This window comes from Arachis hypogaea, chromosome 15 (assembly GCF_003086295.3).
Source record: "Arachis hypogaea cultivar Tifrunner chromosome 15, arahy.Tifrunner.gnm2.J5K5, whole genome shotgun sequence".
Taxonomy (NCBI): Eukaryota; Viridiplantae; Streptophyta; class Magnoliopsida; order Fabales; family Fabaceae; genus Arachis; species Arachis hypogaea.
Genome location: NC_092050.1, coordinates 144,077,882 through 144,094,445, shown reverse-complemented (window position 1 = coordinate 144,094,445; position 16,564 = coordinate 144,077,882). Strand labels below are relative to the sequence as shown.

At 37.4% G+C, this 16,564-nt stretch overlaps 1 non-coding gene across 1 annotated transcript; it reads right to left on the bottom strand.

The window, feature by feature from the left end:
• Nucleotides 1-7,093: 7,093 nt before the first annotated feature.
• On the bottom strand, nucleotides 7,094-7,201 carry LOC112753565 (small nucleolar RNA R71). Its single transcript, XR_003177948.1, has one exon. It is a non-coding gene; the product is annotated as a small nucleolar RNA R71 (small nucleolar RNA).
• Between the last annotated feature and the right edge of the window lie 9,363 nt (nucleotides 7,202-16,564).

Sequence of the window (16,564 nt, the reverse complement as noted above, 5' to 3'; positions counted from 1 at the left end):
CTCCAAGACTTATTTTTCTTCTAATAATCAACAATCATTCAATACATGCATACAAATATCATGAGGACTTTTCAAGGATTGTAATGGGATTAGGGTAAAGGTGAGGATGTATATAGTCAAGTGAATTAGAATTTGAATCTTTGATTAACTTAAACTCTCACCTAACCTACAACAACCTATTCAACTATAATGTAAACCTAACTATCCGTTATTTAATTTTTCACACACCCATGCATTCTTTCAATTCATATCACATATGCATTTTTATTTCTCAAACTTTTCTTTTTAAAATAAAATTTGTCCCCTTTTTATTATTTTCTCATTTCTTTTTTTTCTTCTTTTTTTCTCTTTTTTTTTTCAATAACATAATATATACAAAAATATTCATGTATATGGTTCAATATTGGATGCATGAGTATGTACCAAATTTCTAAAATTTCAACAAAAATACAAAATATTCCTTTTTTGTCCTCTACTAATGTTCTCAAATTTTTCCACACTAAGATAATGCACACTCTCACTATCCTAAACTAATCAAAGATCCAAATGAAGGACATTTATTATTTTTTACTTAGGGGTAGTGATGTACTGAAATTAAGAACAAAAAGAGTTAAAGAAGATCAAAATTGGTTAACAATGGTAGATAAAAGGGTAAGGCTATATGAGTAAGTGAGCTAACTTGAACTAAAGGCCTCAATCATGTAAATGTATTTATACAAAGAATAACGAATATAAAGAATCAAACAAATTAAATATTACAATCATAGAAAGAGAATAACACACAAGAAGAAAAATAGTGGTTAATATGAGGTAACCACTCATTAAAGCTAAAAAACTCACAAGGTTGTGTGTTCTAGCTCTAAACTATGTTCTATAATTATTGTTCAAGAAAGTTCAATGAAAGGTTTTCAACTCAAATCAATTGGGATGCCTTATAGATAAATTCTTTGAAAAATTTTATTATTTTGACTAAACTTATTATATATATGTATATATGAAAAGAAATACAATAAACTAATAAGATGCAATTAAAGCTCTAAAAAAATGCAACTAAGAATTCTAAAAGACATAGTAATAACAGAAAAAATCAAATGTAAAAGTGTTTGGGATTAGAACTTTTCACCCAAAAAATGCCGATTCGGTTAGATGACCACCCCACACTTAAAAATTTGCACGGTCCTCCGTGCGCTTACTACAATTAGGGGGTAGATTTAACGGATTGCCACCTTCAGCTGGTGAATCTTCAAGTTGTTATGACTGAGGAAGATGCTTCTCCCTTCGCTTTCGTCGTAGCGCTTTCCTTATTTGACTTCTTTTTTACTTATGATGACTCATCCTGAAAGATAGAAAACAGGATATAGTAAGATGAGTTAACTCGGAGATAAGAAAGTATAAATTGTTGGAATGAGGTAATAATCACTAAAATGAAGTGAGTTGATGAGTTTGTGACTTTTAAGGAAAGCAAATGTGTGAATTCTAAGTTTGCGCGTGGTTTAAAACTCACACACTAGCAGCAAAAGCTTTATGTCACCATCATTTAAAAGAGATATGTAACTCACTCATTTTAGTGTGCTCGAGATACTTGAAAGAAAACTTGTAGATTAAGGTAAACACACAAGCAATAAAAGAGTATAAAAAACATTCAAGCAAGAACAATGCATCAACTTGGTGATGTAAATAAAAATCAACGTAAGTAAGCATCACCTAACAATAAATGCATCAATTATAATTTCAATCTCAATCCAAGAAAGAATAATTCAGCAGCAAAAAATAGCAAATCAGATTAATAATCCCAACACTCTTCACTTAATCTAACCTATTCTAAACACCTAATCCACTAAAACAAGAAATTAAACTAACTAGCTAACTAACTAAAGGAGATGGTGGATAATGATAAAGAGAAGGTATGAGAAAGAGATGAGAAAGGGAAGAGTGGGGTGCGAATTAGGGTTCGCACAAGAAGGTTTCATGTTATTAAAGTCGTGCGTATACATCTGTCATGTGTACGCGCAAATTGGCTTTTTTTTCTTTTTATTTAAACTTTCATATGCGAGAAATGCGGTGCACGCGATAATGTCAAAATTCAAAGGGTCGCGTATGCGAGCTATTGCCACTGCCCCGTTATGTCACGTACGCGAGACATGGCTGTGTACGCGAGAAGATACACGCGATGCGAGCTATTGCCACTACCCCTTTGTCTCGCGTACATGATAAATGGCTGCGTACGCGATATTGCTCTTTATTTATTTTCAGACTTTTCCATACTTCTTACACCAAACTAAGCCTCTTAAACACCTAACAAGATACCAAAACAACACCAAACCTTATTAAACATGCTAAACCATCAAGAAAATCTAACAAACCTATCTAAAAAGGAGATTTAAATTATTAACCAACTTTTTACAAAAAGAGAAAATGAAAAGATATTATCATAGTGGGATGTCTCCCACCTAGCACTTTTGGTTAAAGACCTTAAGTTGGACATTTTGGTGAGCTCTTTGTCAAGGTGGCTTGTGCTTGAATTCATCCTTGAACTTCCACCAATTCTTGGACTTCAATTGATTGCCAGAGTCTCCAACCAAGTGCACCAAACCTTGATGAAGTTCCACACAAGTCAGGAGCTCCCAAAATTGATCCTCATCTTGTAATTCGAGATCTTAAACCTTGTTTTCACACCCGTCTTCAAGTTGACTCTTGTGATTCCATCCGGGTGAGCTCACTTCAGAATTCTCATTTGAATACCCAAACATCCTCCTAAATCCATTCAATTTAGCATTCCGCCAACCATAGGACCTAGGCCTTGAAGGTTCAACTTTAATGAGCCTAGTATTATTTTGCCAACCACTACACAAATCTCTGTTACTCTTCAATCTACAAAGAGTTTTAAGTTAACCATATGTTTCAAGCAAACCATATTCAAGTGGGACATTAAAGCTTAAGGATATGATTGTTACCTACTCAAATGATGTGATGGATGGTTGCTTAGTGAGAGAGTGATGAGCGGATAATTTATACCCTTTTTGGCATTGTTTTTACGTAATTTTTAGTATGTTTTAGTTACTTTTTATTATATTTTTATTAGTTTTTATGCAAAAATCACATTTCTGGACTTTACTATGAGTTTGTGTGTTTTTTTGTAATTTCAAGTATTTTCTGGCTGAAATTGAGGGACCTGAGCAAAAATCTGATTCAGAGGCTGAGAAAGGACTGCAGATGCTGTTGGATTCTGACCCTCCTGCACTCAAAGTAGATTTTCTGGAGCTACAGAAGCCCAATTGGTATGCTATCAATTGCGTTGGAAAGTAGACATCTTGGACTTTCCAGCAATATATAATAGTCCATACTTTGCCCGAGATTTGATGGCCCAAACTGGCATTCAACGCCAGCCAAAGACCCTTTTCTGGCGTAAAATGTCAGAACTGGCACCAGAACTGGAGTTAAACGCCCAAACTGGCATCCAAGCTGACGTTTAACTCTAGAAAAGGCCTATGCACGTGTAAAGCTCAATGCTCAGCCCAAGCACACACCAAGTGGGCCCCGGAAGTAGATTTCTGCACTATCTGCACTTAGTTACTTATTTTCTGTAATCCCTAGTAACTAGTTTAGTATAAATAGCACTTTTTACTATTGTATTCGTAGGTTGGTAGCTATCCTTGGACTTTAGGGAGGCTGGCCACACGGTCATGCCTAGACCTTTTTCTCTTATGTATTTTCTACGGTGGAGTTTCTATACCTCATAGATTAAGGTGCGGAGCTCTACTGTTCTTCATGAATTAATGCAAGTACTATTGTTTCTCTTTCAATTCATGCCTACTTCTTCTCCAAGATATACTCTCGTACTTAATTCAGTTAAGTCAGAATGAAGGGGTGACCCGTGACAATCACCCACTATCTTCGTTACTCACTTAGCCAAGATTTGCGTGTCTGACAACCACAAGCGGTCTACATGATGTTCAACGTAGTCATTGGACGACAGCCGGAGTATAATCTCTTGGGTCTCTAATCCACAATTTGCATCGCCTCTCCTGACAACAAAGCATCCGAATCCGTGGGATTAGAACCTTTGTGGTATAGGCTAGAACCAATTGGCAGCATTCCTGAGATCCGAAAAGTCTAAACCTTGTCTGTGGTATTCCGAGTAGGATCTGGGAAGGGATGACTGTGACGAGCTTCAAACTTGCGAATGTTGGGCGCAGTGACAGTGTGCAAAAGGATAGAGAGATCCTATTCCGGCGCTAGTGAGAACCGACAGATGATTAGCCGTGCGGTAGCTGTACCTGGTATTTTTCATCCGAGATGAGAAATCCGACAATTGATTAGCCGTGCAGAAACCGTACCTGGTATTTTTCATCCGAGAGGATCATACAGCTTGCCATGGAAGGGAGCACGCATGATTGGATGAAGACAATAAGAAAGAAGAGGATCAGAAGCAACAAAGCATCTCCAAACGCTTATCTGAAATTCCCACCAATGAATTACATAAGTATCTTATTTTATTTTATGTTTTATTTATCTTTCAATTATCAAAACTCATAACCAATTGAATCCGTCTGACTAAGATTTACAGGATAACCATAGCTTCCTTCAAGCAGACAATCTCCGTGGGATCGACCCTTACTCACGTAAGGTATTACTTGGACGACCCAGTGCACTTGCTGGTTAGTTGTGCGGAGTTGTGAAAAGTGTGATCACGATTTCGTGCACCATGTTTTTGGCGCCGTTGCCGGGGATTGTTCGAGTTTGGACAACTGACGGTTCATCTTGTTGCTTAGATTGGGTAATTTTATTTTATGTTTAAGCTTTTTATTTTTATTTTCGAAAAAAAAAGAGAAAAAATATAGTTTTCGAAAAATTCATAAAAATTTTTAAGAATGAATTCTAGAGTTTCATGAGATATGTTGAAGCCTGGCTAGCTGTTAAGCCATGTCTAATCTTTTGGACCGAGGTTTCCACTTTCCTTTGTAGAAAGGGCATGTCTGTAATTGTTATGCTAAAGCTTGGCTGGCCATTTGGCCATGTCTAATTCTTTTGGACCGAAACTTTACACTAACATTGCATGAATCCTAAAATTCTTATTAAAAATTTTGAATTTCTTTATTTTCTTTTTCCAAAATAATTTCAAAAAATACAAAAAAAAATTAACAAAATCATAAAAACCAAAAAATTTTTTGTTTGAGTCTTGTGTCAATTTTAAGTTTGGTGTCAATTGCATGTTTTTAAACTTTCTTAAAATCTTCGAAAATTCATCATGTGTTCTTTCTTGATCTTCAAGTTGTTCTTGTTGATTTTTTTTGTTTAATCTTGTGATTTTCTTGTTTTGTGCTTTTTGTTATTTTTCATATGTATTTTCGAATTCATAGTGTCTAAACATTAAAAATTTTTAAGTTTGGTGTCTTGAATGTGTTTCTTTTCTTAAAAATTTTCAAAAATATGTTCTTGATGTTCATCATGATCTTCAAAGTGTTCTTGGTGTTCATCTTGACATTCAAAGTGTTCTTGCATACATTAGTTGTTTTGATCTTAAATTCTGATGTCTTGTGTCATTTTGTTGTTTTTCTCTTTCTCCATTAATTCAAAAAATTCAAAAATAATTTCTTTCCCTTATTTTACTCATAAATTTCAAAATTTTGGGTTGACTTAGTCAAAATTTTTTAAAATTTAGTTGTTTCTTGTTAGTCAAGTCAAAATTTCAATTTAAAAATTCCATCTTTTTCAAATCTTTTTCAAAATCAAATCTTTTCCATTTTTCTTTCATGTTTTTCGAAAATTCTTCAAAATAAGTTTTCAAAATCTTTTTCTTAATTTTACTTCATATTTTCGAAAACTTTACTAACAATTAATGTTTTGATTCAAAAATTTCAAGTTTGTTACTTTCCTGTTAAGAAAGGTTCGATCTTTAAATTCTAGAATCATATCTTTTAGTTTCTTGTTAGTCAAGTCATCAACTTTAATTTTAAAAATCAAATCTTTTTAATTTCTTTTTCAATTATTTTTCAAAATAAATTTCAATCATATCTTTGTAAAATTTTAATTTCAAAATCTTTTTCTAACTTCTTATCTTTTCAAAATTTATTTTCAAATCTTTTTTAACTAACTACTTGATTTGTTTGTTTTAATTTCAAAAAGTTTACTATCTCTTATCTTTTTCAAAACTACCTAACTACTTTTCTCTCTCATTAATTTTGAAAACTAACTAATAAATTTTTCAAAAATCTTTTTAATTAATTAATTTCTTTAGTTTTCAATTTTATTTTATTTCTTTTCTTAAATTTCGAATTCTAACTTATAATTAAAATAAAAACAAAAATATTTTTCTTTTCTTTTAATTAATATTCGAATACTTTCTCTCTCCCATCTCTCTCTAATTATTTATTTATTTACTAACACTTCTCTTCTACTCATAATTCGAACCCTCTCCCTCTCTCTGTGTTCGAATTCTTCTTATTCTCTCTCTACCTCATTGTTCTATTCTTCTATTCTTATACTCACATAAAAGAATCTCTATACTGTGACATAGAGGATTCCACTATTCTCTTTATTCTCTTCTTTTTCATATGAGCACGAACAAGGATAAGGACATTCTTGTTGAAGCTGATCCTGAACCTGAAAGGACTCTGAAGAGGAAGCTAAGAGAAGCTAAAGCACAGCACTTTGGAGAGGACCTTACAGAAATTTTCGAAAAAGAAGTAGATATGCAGCCGAACCCAACAACATTGATGGAGATGCAAGGAAGATGCTTGGTGACTTTACTGCACCAACTGACTTCTATGGAAGAAGCATCTCAATTCCTGCAATTGGAGCAAACAACTTTGAGCTTAAGCCTCAATTAGTTTCTCTAATGCAGCAAAATTGCAAGTTTTATGGACTTCCATTGGAAGATCCTCATCAGTTCTTAGCTGAATTCTTGCAAATCTGTGATACTATTAAGACCAATGGGATTAATCCCAAGGTCTACAGACTTATGCTTTTCTCCTTTGCTGTAAGAGACAGAGCTAGGATATGGTTGGACTCACAACCTAAAGAAAGCCTGAACTCTTGGAAAAAGTTGGTCAATGCTTTCTTGGCCAAATTCTTTCCACCTCAAAAGATGAGCAAGCTTAGAGTGGAAGTCCAAACCTTCAGACAGAAGGAAGGTGAGTCCCTCTATGAAGCTTGGGAAAGATACAAGCAATTGATCAGAAGGTGTCCTTCTGACATGCTTTTAGAATGGAGCATCTTATGTATATTCTATGATGGTCTGTCTAAATTGTCCAAGATGTCATTGGACCACTCTGCTGGTGGATCTCTTTATCTGAAGAAAACACCTGCAGAAGCCCAGGAACTCATTGAGATGGTTGCAAATAACCAGTTCATGTATACTTCTGAAAGAAATCATGTGAATAATGGGATGACTCAGAAGAAAGGAGTTCTTGAGATTGATACTCTGAATGCCATATTGGCTCAGAATAAAATATTGACTCAGCAAGTCAATATGATTTCTTAGAATCTGACTGGAATGCAAGCTGCATCTGGCAGTACTAAAAAAGCCTCCTCTGAAGGAGAAGCTTATGACCCTGAGAATCCTGGAATGGAAGAGGTAAATTACATGGGAGAATCCTATGAAAACACTTACAATCCTTCATGGAAGAATCATCTTAATTTCTCATGGAAGGATCAACAGAAGCCTAATCAAGGCCTCAATAATAATAATGGTGGGAGAAATAAGTTTGGCAATAGCAAGTCTTTTCCATCATCTTCTCAGCAACAGACAGAGAATTCTAAGCAGAGCCTCTCTGACTTAGCAACCATAGTCTCTGATCTATCTAAGACCACTATCAGTTTCATGACTGAAACAAGGTCCTTCATCAGAAATTTGGAGGCACAAGCAGGTCAGCTGAGTAAAAGAGTTACTGAAACTCCTCCTAGTACTCTCCCAAGCAATACAGAAGAGAATCCCAAAAGAGAGTGCAAGGCCATAAATGTACCCAAAATGGCAGAACCTAGAGAGAGTAAAAAGGCAGTGATTTACAATGAGAGAGACCTCAATGGACATCCACTGACCACTAAGGAGTTCCCTAATGAGGAACCAAAGGAATCTAAGGCTCATACAGAGACCATAGAGATTCCACTGAACTTACTATTGCCATTCATGAGCTCTGATGAGTATTCTTCCTCTGAAGAGGATGAAGATATTATCGAAGAGCAAGTAGCTCAATATCTAGGAGTAATCATAAAGCTGAATGCCAAGTTATTTGGTAATAAGACTTGGGAGGATGAACCTCCATTGCTCATCAATGAACTGAATACTTTAGTTCAACTGAAATTACCTCAGAAGAAACCAGATCCCGGAAAGTTCTTAATACCATGTACCATAGGCACCATGACCTTTGAGAAGGCTCTATGTGACCTGGGATTAGGTATAAACCTCATGCTACTCTCTGTAATGGAGAAACTAGGGATCTTTGATGTACAAGCTGCAAAAATCTCATTAGAGATGGCAGACAAATCAATGAAACAGGCTTATGGACTTGTAGAGGATGTCTTAGTGAAGGTTGAAGGCGTGTACATCCCTGCTGACTTCATAATCCTAGACACTGGGAAGGATGAGGATGAATCCATTATCCTTGGAAGACCCTTCCTAGCCACAGCAAGGGCTGTGATTGATGTGGATAGAGGAGAGTTAGTCCTTCAATTGAATGAGGACTACCTTGTGTTTAAGGCTCAAGGATCTTCTTCTGTAACCATGGAGAGAAAGCATGAAAAGCTTCTCTCAATACAGAGTCAAACAGAGCCCCCACACTCAACTTCTAAGTTTGGTGTTGGAAGGCCACCACTAAGCTCTGAGTCTCTGTGAAGCTCTCTAAGAGCTCACTGTCAAGCTATTGACATTAAAGAAGCGCTTATTGGGAGGCAACCCAATGTTATTTAATTATATTTATTTTTATAGACATTTGTTTTCCATTGTCATGTTATGTTTTCTTTAGGTTGATGATCATGTGGAGTCATAAAAACAGCTGCAGAATTAAAGCGGAATCAAAAACAGCATCAAAAACAGCATACCTTGGAGGACAGGCTTACTGGCGTTTAAACGCCAGTAAGGATAGCAAAATGGGCGTTTAACGCCCAGTCTGGCAGCATTCTGGGTGTTAAACGCCATAATTGGCAGGCAGACTGGCGTTTAACACCAAAAAAGGGTGTCTAGTATCTGGCTGACATTAAACGCCAGAATTGGCAGACAGACTGGCGTTTAACACCAGAAAAGGGTGTCTGGCTGGCGTTAAATGCCAGAAAGGGGCATTAGGCTGGCGTTTAACACCAGGAAAGGTAGCAGAGATGGTGTTAAACACCAGAAATGGCATACAGAGGGCGTTTAAATGCCAAAATGGTGTAGGGAGCAGAATTTCTTAACACCTCAGGATCTATGGACCCCACAGGATCCCCACCTACCCTACCTCTTCTTCTCTCCTCTTGACACCTTTCCATAACACTCTTCCCCAAATACCCTTGACCAATCACATCAACACCTCTTTCCCAAAACACCATTCACCTATCAAATCCTATCCTCTTCCCCATAATCTCTTCACAACTCACATCCATCCACTATTCCCATCATAAAACCCCACCTTCACCTACCTCACCATTCAAAGTCAAAAATATTTCCCTCCCAAACCCAACCCCCTCATACACGACTTTCCTTTCTCTCTTCCCTATAAATACCCCTCCTTACCACCTTCAATTTCACACATCATAAACTCCCCCTTGGCCGAATCCAAAACACCCCTCTATCTCCTCCATTTCTTCTTCTTCTCCTCCTTTTTTTCTTCTTTTGCTTGAGGACAAGCAAACCTTTTAAGTTTGGTGTGGAAAAAAGCTTTGATTTTTGTTTTTACATAACCATTAATAGGCACCTAAGGCCGGAGAAACCTCTAGAAAGAGGAAAGGGAAGGCAATTGCTTCCACCTCTGAGTCATGGGAGATGGAGAGATTCATCTCAAAGGTCCATCAAGACCACTTCTATGAAGTTGTGGCCAAGAAAAAGGTGATCCCTGAAGTCCCCTTCATGCTCAAAAAGGGTGAATATCTGGAGATCCGACGTGAGGTTTGAAGAAGAGGTTGGGAAGCTCTCACCAACCCCATCCAACAAGTCAGAATCTTAATGGTTCAAGAGTTCTATGCCAATGCATGGATCACTAAGAACCATGATCAAAGTGTGAACCCGAACCCAAAGAATTGGCTCACAATGGTTCGGGGAAAATACTTGGATTTCAGTCCGAAAACTGTGAGGTTGGCATTTAACTTGCCAATAATGAGAGGAGATTATCATCCTTTCACTAGAAGAGTCAACTTTGATCAAAGGTTGGACCAAGTCCTCACAGACATTTGTGTGGAAGGAGCACAATAGAAGAGAGACTCCAAAGGCAGGCCAGTTCAACTGAGAAGGCTTGACCTCAAGCCTGTGGCTAGAGGATGGTTGGAGTTCATCCAACACTCTATCATTCCTACTAGCAACCGGTCTGAAGTTACAGTAGACCGGGCTATCATGATCCATAGTATCATGAAGGGAGAGGAAGTAGAAGTTCATGAGATCATATCTCTAGAACTATACAAGGTGGCTGACAAGCCCTCCACTTTGGCAAGGTTAGCCTTTCCTCATCTCATCTGTCACCTTTGCAATTCAGCCGGAGTTATCATAGAGGACGACATCCCCATTGAAGGGGACAAGCCCATCACTAAGAAGAGAATGGAGTAAACAAGAGAGCCCACTCATGGACCTCAACAAGAGCATGAGGAAATTCTTCATCAAGAAATCCCTGAGATGCCTCAAAGGATATACTTTTCTCCACAAAACTATTGGGAGCAACTCAACACCTCTTTAGGAGATTTGAGTTCCAACATGGAGCAACTAAGAATGGAGCACCAAGAGCACTCCATCATCCTCCATGAAATCAAAGAGGACCAAAAGGCCATGAGAGAGGAGCAACAAAGGCAAGGAAGAGACATTGAGGACCTAAAGCGCTCCATAGGATATTCAAGAGGAAGAACTAGCCGCCGTTACTAAGGTGGACCGGTTCTTTAATCTCCTTATTCTTATTTTTCTATTTTTTGGTTTTTATGCTTTATGTTTTGTCTATGTTTTTGTCTTCATTACATGATCATTAGTGTCTAGTGTCTATGTCTTAAAACTATGAATGTTCCATGAATCTTTCACCTTTCTTAAATGAAAAATGTTTTCTAAAAGAGAAAGAGAAGTATATGAATTTCGAATTCTATCTTGAAAATAGTTTAATTATTTTGATGTGGTGGCAATACTTTTTGTTTTCTGAATGAATGCTTGAACAGTGCATATTTTTGATAGTGAAGTTTATGAATGTTAAAATTGTTGGCTCTTGAAAAAATAATGAAAAAAGAGAAATGTTATTGATAATCTGAAAAATCATAAAATTGATTCTTGAAGCAAGAAAAAGCAGTGAAAAGCAAAAGCTTGCGGGAAAAAAATGGCGAATATATATATATATATATATATATATATATATATATATATATATATATATATAAAGAAAAAGAAAGAAAAAGAAAAAGCAAGCAGAAAAAGCCAATAACCCTTTAAACTAAAAGGCAAGGGTAAAAAGGATCCAAGGCTTTGAGCATTAATGGATAGGAGGGCCTAAAGGAATAAAATCATGGCCTAAGCAGCTAAATCAAGCTGTCCCTAACCATGTGCTTGTGGCGTGAAGGTGTCAAGTGAGAAGCTTGAGACTGAGCGGTTAAATTCGTGGTCCAAAGCAAAAAGAGTGTGCTTAAGAGCTCTGGGCACCTCTAACTGGGGACTCTAGCAAAGCTGAGTCACAATTTGAAAAGGTTCACCCAGTTATGTGTCTGTGGCATTTATGTATCTGGTGGTAATACTGGAAACCAAAATGCTTAGGGTCACGGCCAAGACTCATAAAGTAGCTGTGTTCAAGAATCAACATACTGAACTAGGAGAATCAATAACACTATCTGAATTCTGAGTTCCTATGGATGCCAATCATTCTGAACTTCAAAGGATAAAGTGAGATGCAAAAACTGTTCAGAAGCAAAAAGCTACTAGTCCCGCTCATCTAATTGAAACTAATCTTCATTGATATTTTTGAGATTTATTGTGTTTTCTCTTCTTTTTATCCAATTTTATTTTTAGTTGCTTGGGGACAAGCAACAATTTAATTTTTGGTGTTGTGATGAGCAGATAATTTATACCATTTTTGGCATTGTTTTTACGTAATTTTTAGTATGTTTTAGTTATTTTTTATTATATTTTTATTAGTTTTTATGCAAAAATCACATTTCTGGACTTTACTATGAGTTTGTGTGTTTTTCTGTAATTTCAGGTATTTTCTGGCTGAAATTAAGGGACCTGAGCAAAAATCTGATTCAGAGACTGAGAAAGGACTGCAGATGCTGTTGGATTCTGACCCTCCTGCACTCAAAGTAGATTTTCTGGAGCTACAGAAGCCCAATTGGCACGCTCTCAATTACGTTGGAAAGTAGACATCTTGGTCTTTCCAGAAATATATAATACTCCATACTTTGCCAGAGATTTGATGGCCCAAAATGGCGTTCAACGCCAGCCAAAGACCCTTTTCTGGCGTAAAACGCCAAAACTGGCACCAGAATTGGAGTTAAACGCCCAAATTGGCATCCAAGCTGGCGTTTAACTCTAGAAAAGGCCTATGCATGTGTAAAGCTCAATGCTCAGCCCAAGCACACACCAAGTGGGCCCCAGAAGTGGATTTCTCCACTATCTGCACTTAGTTACTTATTTTTTGTAATCCCTAGTAACTAGTTTATTATAAATAGCACTTTTTACTATTGTATTCGTAGGCTGGTAGCTATCCTTGGACTTTAGGGAGGCTAGCCACACGGCCATGCCTAGACCTTTTTCTCTTATGTATTTTCTACGGTGGAGTTTCTACACCTCATAGATTAAGGTGCGGAGCTCTGCTGTTCTTCATGAATTAATGCAAGTACTATTGTTTCTCTTTCAATTCATGCCTACTTCTTCTCCAAGATATACTCTCATACTTAATTCAGTTAAGTCAGAATGAAGGGGTGACCCGTGACAATCACCCACTATCTTCGTTACTCGCTTAGCCAAGATCCGTGTGTCTGACAACCACAAGCGGTCTACATGATGTTCAACGTAGTCATTGGACGACATCCGGAGTATAATCTCTTGGGTCTCTAATCCATGATTTGCATCGCCTCTCCTGACAACAGAGCATCCGAATCTATGAGATTAAAACCTTCGTGGTATAGGCTAGAACCAATTGGCAGCATTCCTGAGATCCGAAAAGTCTAAATCTTGTCTGTGGTATTCCGAGTAGGATCTGGGAAGGAATAACTGTGACGAGCTTCAAACTTGCAAATGTTGGGCACAGTGACAGTGTGCAAAAAGATAGAGAGATCCTATTCCAACGCTAGTGAGAACCGACAGATGATTAGCCGTGCGGTAGCTGTACCTGGTATTTTTTATCCGAGATGAGAAATCCGACAGTTGATTAGCCGTGCAGAAACCGTACCTGGTATTTTTCATCTGAGAGGATCATACAACTTGCCATGGAAGGGAGCACGCATGATTGGATGAAGACAATAGGAAAGCAGAGGTTCAGAAGCAACAAAGTATCTTATTTTATTTTATGTTTTATTTATCTTTCAATTATCAAAACTCATAACCAATTGAATCCGCCTGACTAAGATTTACAGGATGACCATAGCTTGCTTCAAGCCGACAATCTCCGTGGGATCGACCCTTACTCACGTAAGGTATTACTTGGACGACCCAGTGCACTTGCTGGTTAGTTGTGCGGAGTTGTGAAAAGTGTGATCACGATTCTGTGCACCAGAGAGGCTCCAACCAGCTTTGGTAAGGTGATTGAAACTTCCTTTGACTCCTCTTTGATAGCTACCATCCCTTGACAAACTTCCTCAACTTGCAATTCTTGCTTGTCAACTTCTTTCAATTCTTCATTGTTCACAATCTGTCTTGGAGATTGCGTATTATTCTCCTTAACATCACTTTCAAACTTATTGGAAGAAGGTTTAACAACTTCCACAAGATCACCAACATCACTAATTGGTGTGGAAGTGTCTTCAATCTTGAAATCCATCTCTTGCTCAACTTCTCCTAAATCTTCAAACACTTCTTCATCCTCAAGGATCTCCACTTCCTCTACTTGTTACAATACATGCGTCCACTCCCTGTTCTCCAATTGAGATTCTAAACTCTCTTTTATACTATGCTCTTCGATTATTTTTCCTCGCTCATCAATGGGAGTGCTTTGATTGCATGAGCGTTGTGAGGCTAAGTTGGTTTCGGCTTCGGCTATGGTAGCTATGATAGTGTCTTTGACGCTCAATTGATTCTTGTGTTTCCCTTCTTGCCTCACTTTGCTCTTGAAGAAATAAAATGAGAGTGTCGTCATCCATGGGAGTTGGTGGTGGAAAGGAGGATTCATTGTGTTGAGCTTCTTCTTGCTCCTTGAGAAATATGATTGTGTTAAGCCGATCCATTGCTTCCATGAGACGATTCCTTGGCTCTTGTTGCTCTTGGTTACTATAATTGGGATCATTTTGCTCTAGGATCAATGGTTGCGGATGCTCTTCCATGGAAGTTTGTGGTGTAGAAGATGGTTAATTGTGTTGAAGGTAACTATCATAAATAGGAGGTGGTTCATATTGGTAAGCATATTGAGGTGGTGTATATAAAATTGGTGGTTCTTAGGAGTATTGGTGCTGGAATAGTGGTGATTCTAGTTATGGTTCATATGGTTATTTTTGAGGTGCATATGGTTGGTGATATTGTGGTGAATATGAGTTAGGATCATATGGAGGTGTTTGGTGTAAGATGAGGCTTGTGAGCATGGTTGAGGGTAATGTTGAGGAGGTGGTTCATAGGCATATGGTGGTGGTTGATAACCATAAGAAAATCCACAATATCCATTGGATTGATATGCATTACAGGACAGATTATAACCATAAGAGACCGGAGGAGATTGTTACCAAGAAGGTTTTTATAAGCGCATAGCTCCTCTCTCAATTGATTCCACGATCCATGATGCGATTGATGAATAGAATTTACTCAACATAAATTCATCCGGCAAGTATACCGAATCGCCATGTAATAACTCACTATTGAGTGAGGTCGATCCCACAAGGATTGATGGATTGAGCAATTTAAGTTAAATGGTTTCTCTAGTCAAACAAATATTTGATGATTTTTGTGTGATTAACTCAACAGAAAAGTAATTGACATAGAAAGTAAAAGTGCTGAATCTAAACGACTGAATAATAAAGGGCTAAAAGTAAATTGCGGAATGATAAAGTGCGGAAACTTAAATGACAAGAAAGTAAAGACAATAATGTAAATGAAAAGGAATTGTAAATTGCATAGATGTAAAGGGGTTCTGGGTACTGGGAGTCAAAGGAAATTAGAAATTCAAAAGCAATGAAGTGAAGAAAACTAATGGGTGAGATTTATTAGGGATCGGAGATGTTGTGATCCTTGGTGAATCAATGGGTCTCAACTTCTTTCTCAATCATATGAAGTAGATCTATGACAGATTGTAAATAATTGAATTCCAATCTCTTGGCAACTCAATTTCTCTCAACACAATCAATCGCCAATCTCTTGATCTAATTGTTCATGAGAAGAGGTGAAGCTCAGTTTCTAATCCAAAGGCCACACAACTCTCAGGATCTCAACTCAAAGAGGTTACATGTCACATACCAACTAAGAGTATATTGATCAAGAAAATTGTGAGAGATAAGCTTCAATCTGAATCCTATGATCCCTTTCTCAAGGCTCACATAGAGATTCAAGTAGATCCAATCCCCCTCTCGGTAGTGATTGGATCTATGAAGCACAAAAGCTTTCCCTTAGATAACAACAAATGGATTGAGAAGAAGAATTGCATTAATCCATTGGAATTACATAGAGCTCCTCCCCCTAATGAGTGTGAGTTTAGTTGATCATCGCTCTAAGAAAACTCAAAAGAACTTGAAAGTGCATGAAAGTAAAATTGCATCAAAGTAAACTTGTGAGAAAGTAAAACTACGCTAAGTACAAGCAAGTACAGAAATGTAAAGTGTAGTGATCTAATTCCTACTCCGTAAGCCCCCTCGAAGTTCAAAACTTCACTTATTTATACTACTTCTCTAACTTCAAGTGAGTCTTCAAGTCTCTAGATGTGGGCCCTTGGCCTTAGTGAAGCAAGTTAGGAAAATGCCCAGGCCCTTTTCAGCATTGCCAGTGTTGCTAACGCTATCTTCTATATGTGCGTACGCATGTGCGTACGCATGCCTCCCCAAATCTTCCAATTTCTGCTTTGTGCATGGTCGAAGACGTTATTGGGACAGCGTTAGCGTTACCAACGCTAGGGGTGTTCAAAACCGATCCGGATCGAACTAAACCGATGGACCGAACCGAAAAAACCGAAAACCGAAATAACCGAAAACCAAAAAAACCGAAAAATGATGTTTTGCGGTTTTTTTTACGGTTCGGTTCGGTTTTCGGTTCTTGCCACCAAAACCCTAACCGAACCAAACC